Raw genomic sequence first — 12936 nt, 5'->3', positions numbered from 1 at the left:
AGATTGGGTTTAATTTTTTAAATTAAGGCACTGCTGGAATTTAGTGAAATAATTCTTGCACATTATGTAACCTAGCTCAGAATTTACATACTGTTAAAGAAGAAAGCTAACATTTAAAGATGAACTTTATTCTAAAAAGAAACTTACATGTAATAATCATTTGTGGATATGGGACTCTTCAAATGTTAATAGAAGCATGCCTTTTTTGATTTTGGCAAATTAATCTTATAGCAAATTAATTCTATCATAATTCATGAAAATTGATGTTGTACTTTCAATGGGTTGCCAAATAAGGGGGTGCCCTGTATGTAGTCTTTAAAGACTTGAAACTGGCGTTTGATTCTATCCCAGTAGCCACTACAGAATAGAGCTGTATTGGTGAATCTCTACGGCACTGTCTGCTGAAACGGGAGTGTGGGTACACACACACATGGGTCTGCATACCAGAAACTGGAAGAGGAGCCAGTTTTCGTCGCCAGCCACTTAGTCTTCCAACTTCTGGTGCACATGTGTCTATGAAGGCCAGTATTCCAGTGTGTATGTGCACACCGGAAGCCTGGAAGAAGCTTTCAATGAAGTGCTCCACTTGCCCACCACCAAGAAAAAGCCAATGCAGCCCCCCCTTCCTGCCCTTTCTGCCAAGGGAGTGCACCCACTTCCAGGCTGGCATGTCTATTACTCTGGCACAGGGCAGATGTTCCTTTGGTGTGGCCTCTACTCCCATGGCAGTGCTGCTTGTTTTGGTGACGGGAAGGGTGGGGTTTCCCCTTCAGCATCCTGGCTGCAAGTGGCAGGGTGAGAATTGCTGCACAGCCCCGCCAACCCAGGTGAGTAACTGGGGCAGCACTGCTTGTTCTCGGTGGCCACTGCCCCGCTCACCCACTGAGAACAAGCAGTGCTGCCCCCGCTGTTCTATTGGGGTTGCAGGGCTTTGCAGGAGATGCATAGTGGTTCTCACTCTGCCACTTGCAGCCAGGATGCTAGAGGAGAACCCCTGCCCTCCCTTGCCCGCAACTGAGAACCAGCAGCACTATTGCTGCTGCTTTTCTGGGACACCCAAGACAGCCAGGTACTCTGGATTGCAGGCATGCATCAGTGCCATGGGCTGGAGAGATGGAGCCACAAAAGAATTCTTCTTTTCAATTAGAATATTATTTTGACTTAAAGATTTAAGATTTTATCCTTTTTTCTGTATTCAAAATTGACTCCTAGAAAAGAGGGGTAATTGTAACCCCTACTATGTGTTTAAATGTTTGTAAGTTTGTATGTCTTTTTATTGAAAAATTACTAAAGTTTTGGAAAAAAAGAAGAAGTCTTCTTGGGCAAGAAGGGAGGGAAGCCCTGGCCCGCTGGTCCTGGCTGACAGCTCTGCTCCCCTAGGAAGTGACTGCTGGGATCCCGTCTCTGTGTCTTTGGGCATGTAAGCTATCCTTCATGAGTGCATGCTCACCAGAACATAGAAGACCGGGTGGCTAGCATGCATGCACATGCTAGAAACCAGAAGCTCATCTTCCCAGTGTGCACATGTGCACCAGGTGGCTGCTCTTTTGGTTTCTGGCATTCCTACATGCGTGAGAAACAGGAAGAGGAACAGGCGATGGCTCCATGTGCCCGGAAAGATGGCTCTGCATGCCACTTCTGGCATGTCTGCCATAGGTTCTCCATCACGGACCTAGACTATTATTTTCTAGGCTGCTGGGCTTGTCCCAACTTGGCCATTCATAAAAGAAGAGCCTTTCACTATATTTGTAATTAAAAGAATAGCAGATTAGCAAACTGTGTAATTCTCAGCTGGAGAAACAAAATTGACCATTCTGCCTTTTCAAACCTTTTTCATACCTTTTTCATACCGTATCTTTTTTTTTAATGCACGCTGAGAGCATATGCACCAAGACAAATTCCTTGTGTGTCCAATCACACTTGGCCAATAAATTTCTATTCTATTCTATTCTATTCTATTCTATTCCATTCTATTCTATTCTTTGCTGAAGGTTCCTTCCTGACTCTATTAAATGTTTTGGGATTCCAGCATTCAATACACAAACGATCATGATTATAACTAATAAAATTGTGATCTTTTGTTCTTCATTTTAATATCACAGTTTTTTCAGGGACAACACCTTCGTGTACCTTCATATATGGTACCAAACTAAAGTTATTCCTCGACTCACAACAGTTCATTTAGTGACCATTTAAAGTTACAACACCACTGAGAAAAGTGACATGACTGTTTTTCACAGTTATGTCTTTGCCGCAGGGGTGGGTTCTTCTTAGCTTCACTACCGGTTCCGGGTTGTGCCAGAAGTTTGTGTTTGGGCGTTTTTAACCCCGTCGCTCCTGAGTTAAAATCGTCTGTGCATGCAAAGGAGGTTTTGCGCCCAGGGTTATTTTCACATAAATTTGGCTCTGGTGGATGGATTTCAAGCCGGAAGACTGGTTCAAGGGCATGTCTAGCCAGCCATCGCTGCCAGTTCGGCAAGCAGGTGGAAATTCACACTACCAGTTCTAGAGAACTGATGCGAACCCACAGGAACCCACCTCTGCTTTGCAGCATCCCCGTTATAAAAATTCAGACACTTGGCAACTGGCCCATATTTATGATGATTGCAAAGTCCCAGATCATGTGACCACCTTTTGCAGCCTTCTGACAAGCAAAGTCAATGGGGAAGCTAGATTCACTTAACAACTGTGTTACCAACTTAACAACTCCAGTGATTCACTTAATGACTGCGGCACAAAATGTCATAAAATGGGACAAAATTCACTTAATAATTGTTTGGCAACAGAAATTTTGGGCTCAATTGTGATTGTAAATCGAGGTCTATCTGTATAGGAATTTTTGAAGGTAAAAATTAGGAAGTATTATGGACACTGAAAAACTTAGGGTAGCATACTTTAGTCAACTATCATGCAGTCTTATCCACAGCCATAGATTAGATTAGATTAGATTTATTGGATTTATATGCCGCCCCTCTCCGCAAACTCGGGGCGGCTCACAACAACAATAAAACAGTACATAATGACAAATCCAATGCCCACCAATCTAATAACAGTTTAAAATTAATAAATTTATAAAACAATCCCAATGTATATAAAAACAGACACACAGTCAATCAATCAATGGCAAAACAACATGGGCAAGGGGGAGATGTTTAGTTCCCCCATGCCTGACGGCAGAGGTGGGTCTTAAGGAGTTTACGAAAGGCAGGGAGGGTGGGGGCAATCCTAATCTCAGGGGGGAGCTGGTTCCAGAGGGTCGGGGCCCCCACAGAGAAGGCTCTTCCCCTGGGTCCCGCCAGACGGCATTGTTTGGTCGACGGGACCCGGAGAAGGCCGACTCTGTGGGACCTAACCGGTCGCTGGGATTCGTGCGGCAGGAGGCGGTCCCGAAGATATTCTGGTCCGGTGCCATGAAGGGCTTTATAGGTCATAACCAACACTTTGAATTGTGACCGGAAACTGATCGGCAACCAATGCAGACTGCGGAGTGTTGGAGTGATATGGGCATACTTAGAGACGCCCATAATTGCTCTCGCAGCTGCATTCTGCACGATCTGAAGTTTCCGAACACTTTTCAAAGGTAGCCCCATGTAGAGAGCGTTACAGTAGTCGAGCCTCGAGGTGATGAGGGCATGAGTGACCGTGAGCAGTGACTCCCGGTCCAAATAGGGCCGCAACTGTCGCACCAGGCGAACCTGGGCAAACGCCCCCCTCGCCACAGCTGAAAGATGTTTCTCTAATGAGAGCTGTGGATCGAGGAGGACGCCCAAGTTGCGGACCCTCTCTGAGGGGGTCAATAATTCCCCCCCAGGGTAATGGACGGACAGATAGAATTGTCCTTGGGAGGCAAAACCCACAGCCACTCCGTCTTGTCTGGGTTGAGTTTGAGTTTGTTGACACCCATCCAGGCCCCAACAGCCTCCAGGCACCGGCACATCACTTCCACTGCTTCGTTGACTGGACATGGGGTGGAGATGTACAACTGGGTATCATCAGCGTATTGATGATACCTCACCCCATGCCCTTGGATGATCTCACCCAGCGGTTTCATGTAGATATTAAATAGCAGGGGGGAGAGGATCAACCCCTGAGGCACCCCACAAGGGAGAAACCTAGAGGTCGACCTCTGACCCCCCACTAACACCGACTGCGACCGACCAGAGAGGTAGGAGGAGAACCACTGAAGGACAGTGCCTCCCACTCCCAACCCCTCCAGCCGGCGCAGAAGGATACCATGGTCGATGGTATCGAAAGCCGCTGAGAGGTCAAGGAGCACCAGGACAGAGGACAAGCCCCTGTCCCGGGCCCGCCAGAGATCATCCATCAACGCGACCAAAGCAGTTTCCGTGCTGTAGCCGGGCCTGAATCCAGACTGCTGGGGACCTAGATAATCGGCTTCTTCCAAGGACCGCTGGAGTTGGAGTGCCACCACCTTCTCAACAACCTTCCCCATGAAGGGAAGGTTGGAGACTGGACGGTAGTTATTAAGCACGGCTGGGTCCAGGGAGGGCTTCTTGAGGAGGGGGCGCACAAGCGCTTCTTTATAGAGTGATGGAAAAACTCCCCTCCCCAAGGAAGCGTTGGTAATCTCCTGGGCCCAGCTCCGTGTCACCTCCCTGCTGGCCGAAACCAACCAGGAGGGACACGGATCCAGTAAACAGGTGGCGGAACTCACAGCTCCAATGGCCTTGTCCACTTCATCAGGTGTCACCAAGTCAAACTCCTCCCAGACAGATGGACAAAGACGTTTAGCCCCAGTCACCTCGACTGACTCGTTGTCAGTCGACTCTGTTTTACAATTGGAGTCGAGGTCCGCTCGGATCCGAGCGATTTTATCAGCGAAAAACGTGTTAAAATCCTCGGCACTACTCTGCAAGGGCTCCCCAACCCCCCTCTGATTAAGAAGGGAGCGGGTCACCCTAAACAGAGCGGCCGGGCGGGATTCCGCTGACGCAATCAAGGCGGAATGATACGCGCATCTTGCCGCCTTGAGCGCCACTTTGTAAGTCTTAATATGAGCTCTTACAAGTGTTCGGTCGGATTCGGACTTACTCTTCCTCCATCGCTTCTCTAGACGTCTCTTCTGGCGTTTCAACACCCGGAGCTCCTCGTTGAACCATGGAGCTCTACGGGGTCTAGTGCCACGGAGAGGTCGCAACGGCGCAATCCGGTCAAGAGCCTCCACTGCAGCCTTGTTCCAGGCCTCAGCAAGAGACTCTGCCGAACTGTGGACGAGTGTATCTGGAATAACCCCAAGCGCCGTCTGGAAACCTTCTGGATCCATCAGGCGTCTGGGGCGGAACCTCCTAATTGGTTCCGCCTCCCTGCGGGGAAGGATTGGAGCCAGGAAGTTAAGCCGCAGTAGGAAATGATCTGACCACGACACAGGCAACATTTCTAAGCCCCTTAATCTCAGATCATTACTCAGTTGCTCAGAGAGGAATATCATATCGGGTGCGTGTCCACCCTCGTGAGTCGGACCCTGAACTACTTGAGTCAGGTCCATGGCTGTCATGGTGGCCATGAACTCCTGTGCCAGTCCAGAGGAACCGCCGAGTGACGGTAGATTGAAGTCCCCCAGGACGATAAGTCCGGGGAACTCCACCGCCAACCCGGCCACCTCCTCGAGCAGCACAGGCAGGGCTGTTGACACGCAGCTGGGAGGCAGGTACGTGAGTAACAAGCCCACCTGAACCCCTAAGTCCAACTTCACCAGGAGGGACTCGCAACCCGCAACCTCTGGAGCAATGAGCCTACGCAGGCCAAGACTCTCCCTGGCTATAATAGCCACTCCTCCCCCCCTTCCCTGAGGTCGAGGTTGGTGCCAGACCCGAAACCCAGCTGGGCAAATTTCAGAGAGAAGTTAATTTGCAAGTATGGCGAGGGATGATACAAGATTACAAATTCGTAATGAAAGCATACAGTCACAGGATAAATCTGATTTCATCAAATTATAAGTACAGTATGTCCACTGTGGCACTATTGAAGAAAACCAGAGTACTGTAACAATTACAATCATTTTGGTCAATTTTTCTGCAGGCATTGACAGGCCACTTAGCAAGACCAGACATCAATATTGTCATCATCATTTTTCTTCCTCTTTTTTGTCTTCTCTTCCTTCTCTTTCTCCTAACTCAGTTTGTGCTTAGGATAGTTGCTGGTACAAACAAACAAACAAATAATCAGAAGCAGGAACAAAATGCACAACAAATCACCACAGGCCACCATTTAAAAATACTTGTTGAAATTTAACATCAGCAAGAAGTCTGGAGGGCAGTCGGCAAATATTTCTACAGTCCAATGAATGAATTCACAGAGTGCACGTAGATGACAAACTAGCCAAAATTGAAGTAGAGAATCTTTAGATGTCATCAACCTCAGAACCATTAGCAACACTTTGCATGTGAAACTGGTTAGACTAGGAATATAGGCATCTTTGTGTTTACTTTCCTGCCAGTAAATAAAATGCAGTACAACCAGAATAAAACAGTCCCATCTACCCATGTGCATTTTTTTTCTAATTTGAACAGTACCAGGCAAGGTGATTGAAAATCAGCTGCAAGGAGTCTTCTATCTGGTTAAATGCTTAACTGCTTATTTTCCTTTAGTGTTCCACTTCCATTGAATGCCACCTAGTTTAGATCAATAACCGCAGGAACATAGCTGCACTTCGCTGAATAATGACTTGTTTGGAAATGGTTGCAAATAGACAACCTAATTACACGCCATAAAAGAACAGCTGAGTTAGAGTGCTTGGAATGGTCTAAATGCTCAAAATGATACTTCTGAAAGCAGCCAAGTTTTTTTCACCCTGAAAACAAAATAGCATTCTTTATTAAAATCTCAAAAGATTAGCATTTGTTTCATGCCCAGAAAGACACAGAACAGGAAGTCAAATCAACCTATCAGTTCACAGACTTTGCACTTCCACACAAGGCGGTTGGGTATTGGGAGGTCTGTGTGTCAGTTTTCTGCATCCATCTGCAACCTGCAAGTAACCATCAGCCCCTTCGCAGTGTTGGTGTGTGGCGATGCCTACGCGGAGTTGCAGCAACTCTAACTCTAGGTAGTAGTTCCCACTGAAGTCCTAACCTGGCTTGACTCTGCTTAGATTATCTTAATTTATCTTAATGAGAATTGGCCAAGTACTGCCAACTACTATGGGCAAGATTCAGAGACAATTGCTTACCATTATTAATTTACTCACTGAGTAGCCTCTGAGAGGGTGCTAGGTTTACATGCCAGGTCTATGTACCAGATTGCTGAGAGTATATTATGTTTCCCTAATCTTACACAATAGAAAGTCCACGGTAAAAATAAGATTGGTGCAAGATAAGTCAACTGATTTTTATTAATACAGTATGCCAGAACATCCTGAAATAATATCAATGACTTGCAAATAATTCTGCCTTTGCCATTAAGGAAAGTGCAGCACTGTTCAGTAAGATACAGTATTGTCCCAAATGAATGGCAAGATTGGTCTATAAATTTGTGCCGTTATATAGATCAGAGATTATTTTGTCAATAGAATTTTTATTTGCTTTTCTGTGCGGAAAAGGGGAGGGTGACAAATATTAGGGAAAGATGAAAAACAGACTGGAGTCTACTTGAGTCCAAAAATAGTTATATCCACAGAACTTACAAAAACATTCCGAAGTAATGTAGTGTGTTGACCCGTATTCACAATCACAGCAACTCTATCCAACTTTTTGATTTTTTTAAAATAACCCTCTCATTAATCTTCGTTGGAAATAATAGAGATTTTATGAAGAAAGTTCACTAAAGAACTTGGAAAAGGTACAAGACATTTAACAGCTGAACAGTGTATCTTTCAAATAGTCTTTAAAGGTGCGCTTTCAAAATAAAGCCTTTTTGATCTGGTTTTATAGTCAGAATTTGCTTTGGTCTAAAATATCATCCATCCTTTCCAACTAATAAGAAAATCATCCCGCAGTGCAGTACTCCCAAGATATACAGAAGAGCAGCTCCTGCCTCCATTTATATTATTATTATTATTGCATTAATTGTAGGATTGCTCAGTTCCTAGGAGGTATCATGTTTTTACAAACTCATTCTTTTCTTGTCTTCTCTTAAAATGAATTTATGAGATTAAGCTGGCTTGTTTCTGCATAGATCCTTTATGCAAACACTCACTCACTCACACACACATATAGACAAACATACAAGTGCTTTTAAAGATATGGACAATGTTTCTGCCTATTGCTTTAATCTGGATCTCTGTTCTGATAAAGAACTCCTTGTTTGAAGATCCACCCTTCAGTTTTATGAGGATATATTTCAGACATCCCATTTTTAAAGCAAACTTGAAGCCAAGCCAGCTGTACTTGCAAACAAACTTTACAGGCACAATTAATCTGCTTAAAGGTTTTATGAGGGGAAACATAAAAAACTCAAATAAAAGCTAATTGGAAGTATTTAAAAAATGTCTGAGCTAGTAACAGTTCATGATGCTCAACAGTCAATGAATGTTTAGAAAACAAAATGGAACTTAAGAACACATCCTGATTTTAATCCACTAAAATTTCTTACCTCCCATCCTGAATTGTACATATCAAGTTTAGGGAAGTTTTGTGAGGCTGTTAATAGTCTTTTTTGGCACTTGACAGTCTGATTTTCTAAAAAGGACATATAAAAGTTAAAACTTCAATAAATGCTGGCTTTCTACATTCACCGCTTCTGTTTTTGTAACAAATATTAGTTCATGTCCTTCCTCCTTTTTCTCAAAAAGCGAACACAGGTTTCATGATGTTCCATTATTGCGTTGGATGCGGAATAAGCACACAAACCACAGAGTTGGGTTTTATGGGTCACTTTATTTATTTAAATCTGGACCTGCAGAGGAAGTCAATGGGGCAGAACTTTCATTCCAAACATACTTGGGCGACTAAGGGTGAAAGCTCCTTGCTGAACAAGAGAAGGTGGCCCTTGACCTTGGTCTTGAACTTGGTCTTGAACTTGACTTTCCATTGCCCTCTGCCATGCTGAAAGTGTGTGGGAAGGCTCACCCCCATTTGTGGGCTTGCAGTGAGTGAGCCCCAAGGGCATCCCCTCCCCAACACTCAGACGGATTCTGCCCGGAGCTTCTGGTGGGGGGGAGCCCATGACCTTCCCAAAGGTGCCCTAAAGGAGACCACACAGTTGCTGCTAGCCCCTTTTTCCACCCCATACCACCATCCTAGTGACCAAGGGAATTCCTGAGAGCAATGATCGCTAAGCACCCCTAACCTCTCCAGTCTCCTGACACAAGTGTGGAGTAGGCAAAAAACCGTCCATAACCTAAACTACGGCATGGTCACCAAAAATTCCTACTCGGCCCTCGAAGGTGACCAGCAATTACACTGAGACCATGGGGAGGGAGGGCAGGTACCTGCAACGGGGGCCAACAAGCCCAAAAATGGAAAGGCTGGAGACTGGAGAGCAATACAAGAGAATCCCAGGTTACAGGACAGTCTGTCTTGTTCCCTGGGGGAAAATTTCAATGACATTTCATTCCTATGATATTAATTAAGGTGGCTTTTGTGCATTAAAAGCATCAGGTTAAGAAACCCAGAAATAAATATTAGTTCTGTTCCACTAAAAAAACAAGAGGAGGAAAGATGGGTGGGGTGACACTACTGATAGCTCTCTTTTTAGGGTAGGGTTTTGCATATGACTGTCAGTCTGCTTGGTTAATTTTTCCAGCAGTCTCTTGCTCCTTTGGTGCTTTTCAAAATCCAGCTTCAGAATCTTGGTCTGCAATGCCCCCTAACTGCTCAAGGTTCATTGATACAAGCAGTGTAATCAAGTAATAAGTCTTGCTCTAAAACAAAACTATTAACAGAGGATTCTATGCAAGTTTATTATTTTCCCCCCGGTTCATCTGCATTTGTAATAACTGGCCTTGGAAAAATGTTGCGGTCCATGCAGGGAACTTGTCATCAAGCAATGCCATTTCTGTTAGAATCCCTTCCTTCCTTCCTTCCTTCCTTCCTTCCTTCCTTCCTTCCTTCCTTTATTTCTTTCTTTCTTATCTATCGAAGGACTTACATATCCATGATTGTTAGACTTCAGGCCTTTCAAACAGAACGGTGGTTTGATAGTCTTGTCATCTTCTTAGAAATCAATGGGATTTTTAAATAGAGACAAATTATTCCTTTCTCTCCCCCACCTGCTTTTTGCATGGAATTGGGAAGTTGTGAGTTTTGATACTGCAGGATCTTCAATAAGTCAAGGTAGAGCAAGGATTTTAGCATCCCACCCCCCAGGTTGGTGCTTTGAAGATGATGGTAGATTTCTTTTGAACAATTGGGAAGTAGAAGCAGGAGCAGCATGGACATGCCAGATATGATTTAGCTATCTTTGTTGTTGTTGTTAGTTGTGAAGTTGTGTCTGACCCATCACTACCCCATGGACAACCTTTCTTCAGACTTTGCTGTACTCTACCATACCCTGAAGTCCATTAACTCCATCCAGCAACCACATTCTCTGTCATCCCCTTCTTCTTTTGTCCTCAATCATTCCCAGCATTAGGTTATTCTCAAGTGAGTCCTTCCTTCTCATTAGGTGGCCAAAAAATCTATGTGTATATCTTGTCTCATTGAATAGCATTTATATCTGAGCTTGTCAAAAGCATGAGGCTTTTCTACTCAGATCAAATTTCTGTTAAAAAAACCAACCATATACATTTGGAACCAGTTCGGGGGTTTTTAATGACTTACTCTAAAACAGGGAAATTTGTGAAATATTTTATAACGTGGAATGGTCTTATTTAGGGATCCATCCAGCCAAACACTCAGAGAAAGCTTTTCATCTGGCTCCTTTCTCCATCCCAATTCTCCATTTTTCTCTCTCAACCTTAATATTCGATTGAATTAGAGCCAGTGCATGCTCATACAGAATTTCACATAGAAGCTACTTAAAAGATTCAAAATAGGTACTTTGTAACCCAAAATAATAGCACTTCTTTCTTTGAATGATCCTAGAAAGTTTGTATGGTTTAATGAGGGGTTAGGAGAGATGAAGCAGCTGAAAGTCTAAAGAGCTGGTGGAAGAAAATGGAACATGAATTTAACCAGACATGAAGAGGAGAGCAGATTTATATCATGCTAATTGAGAGAAATGAAGCCTTAGTTTTCTATGCAGCTTTCAGAGTTGGTTGTTTGTTTGCTTGTTTATTTTTACAAATAATTAAAGGCAGCAAAAATATCCAATATATTCTTCCTCCTATTTTTCCCCAAATAACAAGGGAGATCATGGCTGGCACAAGCTAGCTTTCATGGCTAAAGCAAGACTTGAATTCACAGTCTGTTGCTTTCTAGACTAGTGCCATTTCCCTCACCCTCGCCCTAGTCTTCTCCCTCACCCTAACCCTCTCCCTAGCCTTCGCCCTAGCCCTTGCCCTCTCCCTAGCCCTCACCCTCACCTTCACCCTCGCCCTAGCCCTCGTCCTAGCCCTCACCCCTCACCATCACCCTAGCCCTTGCCCTCACCCTCACCTTCACCCTCGCCCTCACCCTAGCCCTCGTCCTAGCCCTCACCCTCACCCTCACCCTCACCCTCACCCTTGCCGTAGCCCTCACCCTAGCCTAGCCCTCACTCTCGCTCTCACCCTCACCCTCGCCCTAGTCTTCTCCCTCACCCTAACCCTCTCCCTAGCCTTCGCCCTAGCCCTTGCCCTCTCCCTAGCCCTCACCCTCGCCCTAGCCCTCACCCCTCACCGTCACCCTTGCCCTAGCCCTTGCCCTCGCCCTAGCCTTCACCCTAGCCTAGCCCTCACTCTCGCTCTCGCCCTCGCCCTAGTCTTCTCCCTCACCCTAACCCTCTCCCTAGCCTTTGCCCTAGCCCTTGCCCTCTCCCTAGCCCTCACCCCTCACCCTCACCCTCTCCCTTGTCCTAGCCCTCACCCCTCACCGTCACCCTCGCCCTTGCCCTCGCCCTAGCCTTCACCCTAGCCTCGCCCTATCCCTATCCCTTGCCCTAGCCCTCACCCTAGCCTAGCCCTTACTCTCGCTCTCGCCCTCACCCTTGCCCTAGTCCTCACCCTAGCCCTAGCTCTCTCCCTCTCCCTCGCCCTCACCCCTCACCCTCGCCCTAGACCTCGCCCTATCCCTATCCCTTGCCCTCACCCAAGCCCTCACCCTAGCCTAGCCCTCACTCTCGTCCTCGCCCTCACCCTCGCCCTCACCCTTGCCTTCGCCTGAGCCCTAAACCTAACCCTAAACCTATCCTATTGGGACCTTCTGACAAACAAAGTCAAAGGAGAAACTAGATTCACTTAACAAGCATTTTTACTAATTTAACAACTGCAGCGATTCACTTAACACATATGGCAAGAAAAGTCATAAATGGGGAATATCAGTTAACAAATTTCTCACTTAGCAACATAAATTCTGGCCTCAACTGTGGCCGTACGCTGAGCCCAAAATTTATACAGGTATAAAACCAACCTTGAAACTATTTCTGAACCTGTTTCCTTATTGCCATTGCTATCTTTCCCCAGATTCTATGTGCTTTGACAAGAGTAAGTATTGTGCAGCCTTTCTTGCAATAAAGGGATAAGGGGGCCTCAGCTAAGGATGCCAAAGGTTTCATTACAAAAAACAAAAAAATCCTCAACCAGACATTCAGTGCTAATAGATTGAAACAACCCGGCTAGATGCAGCTGATAAATTAGAATGTAAATATAAACTGTTTGGAGATGTGGACATCCAGGCCAATCTGAAAAGTGTGGTTCATTTCCCAAACCTGTCTCTGGTGTAATCCCCCATAATTTATAGCGTCGCTCTAAACAGCAAGTTCTCCTTTGTGAGGTGCTCATTTGTTTGAAATATTAATCAGTTCCATGAAAGGAGTTGCATTTATGAACCTTTCCTTCTGATAAATGGAGAATTCCGAGGCTGTGTTCTCTTTGCTGTGGTTTTCTCAAAGGATGATAGC

This window comes from Erythrolamprus reginae, chromosome 1 (genome assembly GCF_031021105.1).
Source record: "Erythrolamprus reginae isolate rEryReg1 chromosome 1, rEryReg1.hap1, whole genome shotgun sequence".
NCBI lineage: Eukaryota > Metazoa > Chordata > Lepidosauria > Squamata > Dipsadidae > Erythrolamprus > Erythrolamprus reginae.
Note: the sequence above shows the minus strand (reverse complement) of the source record.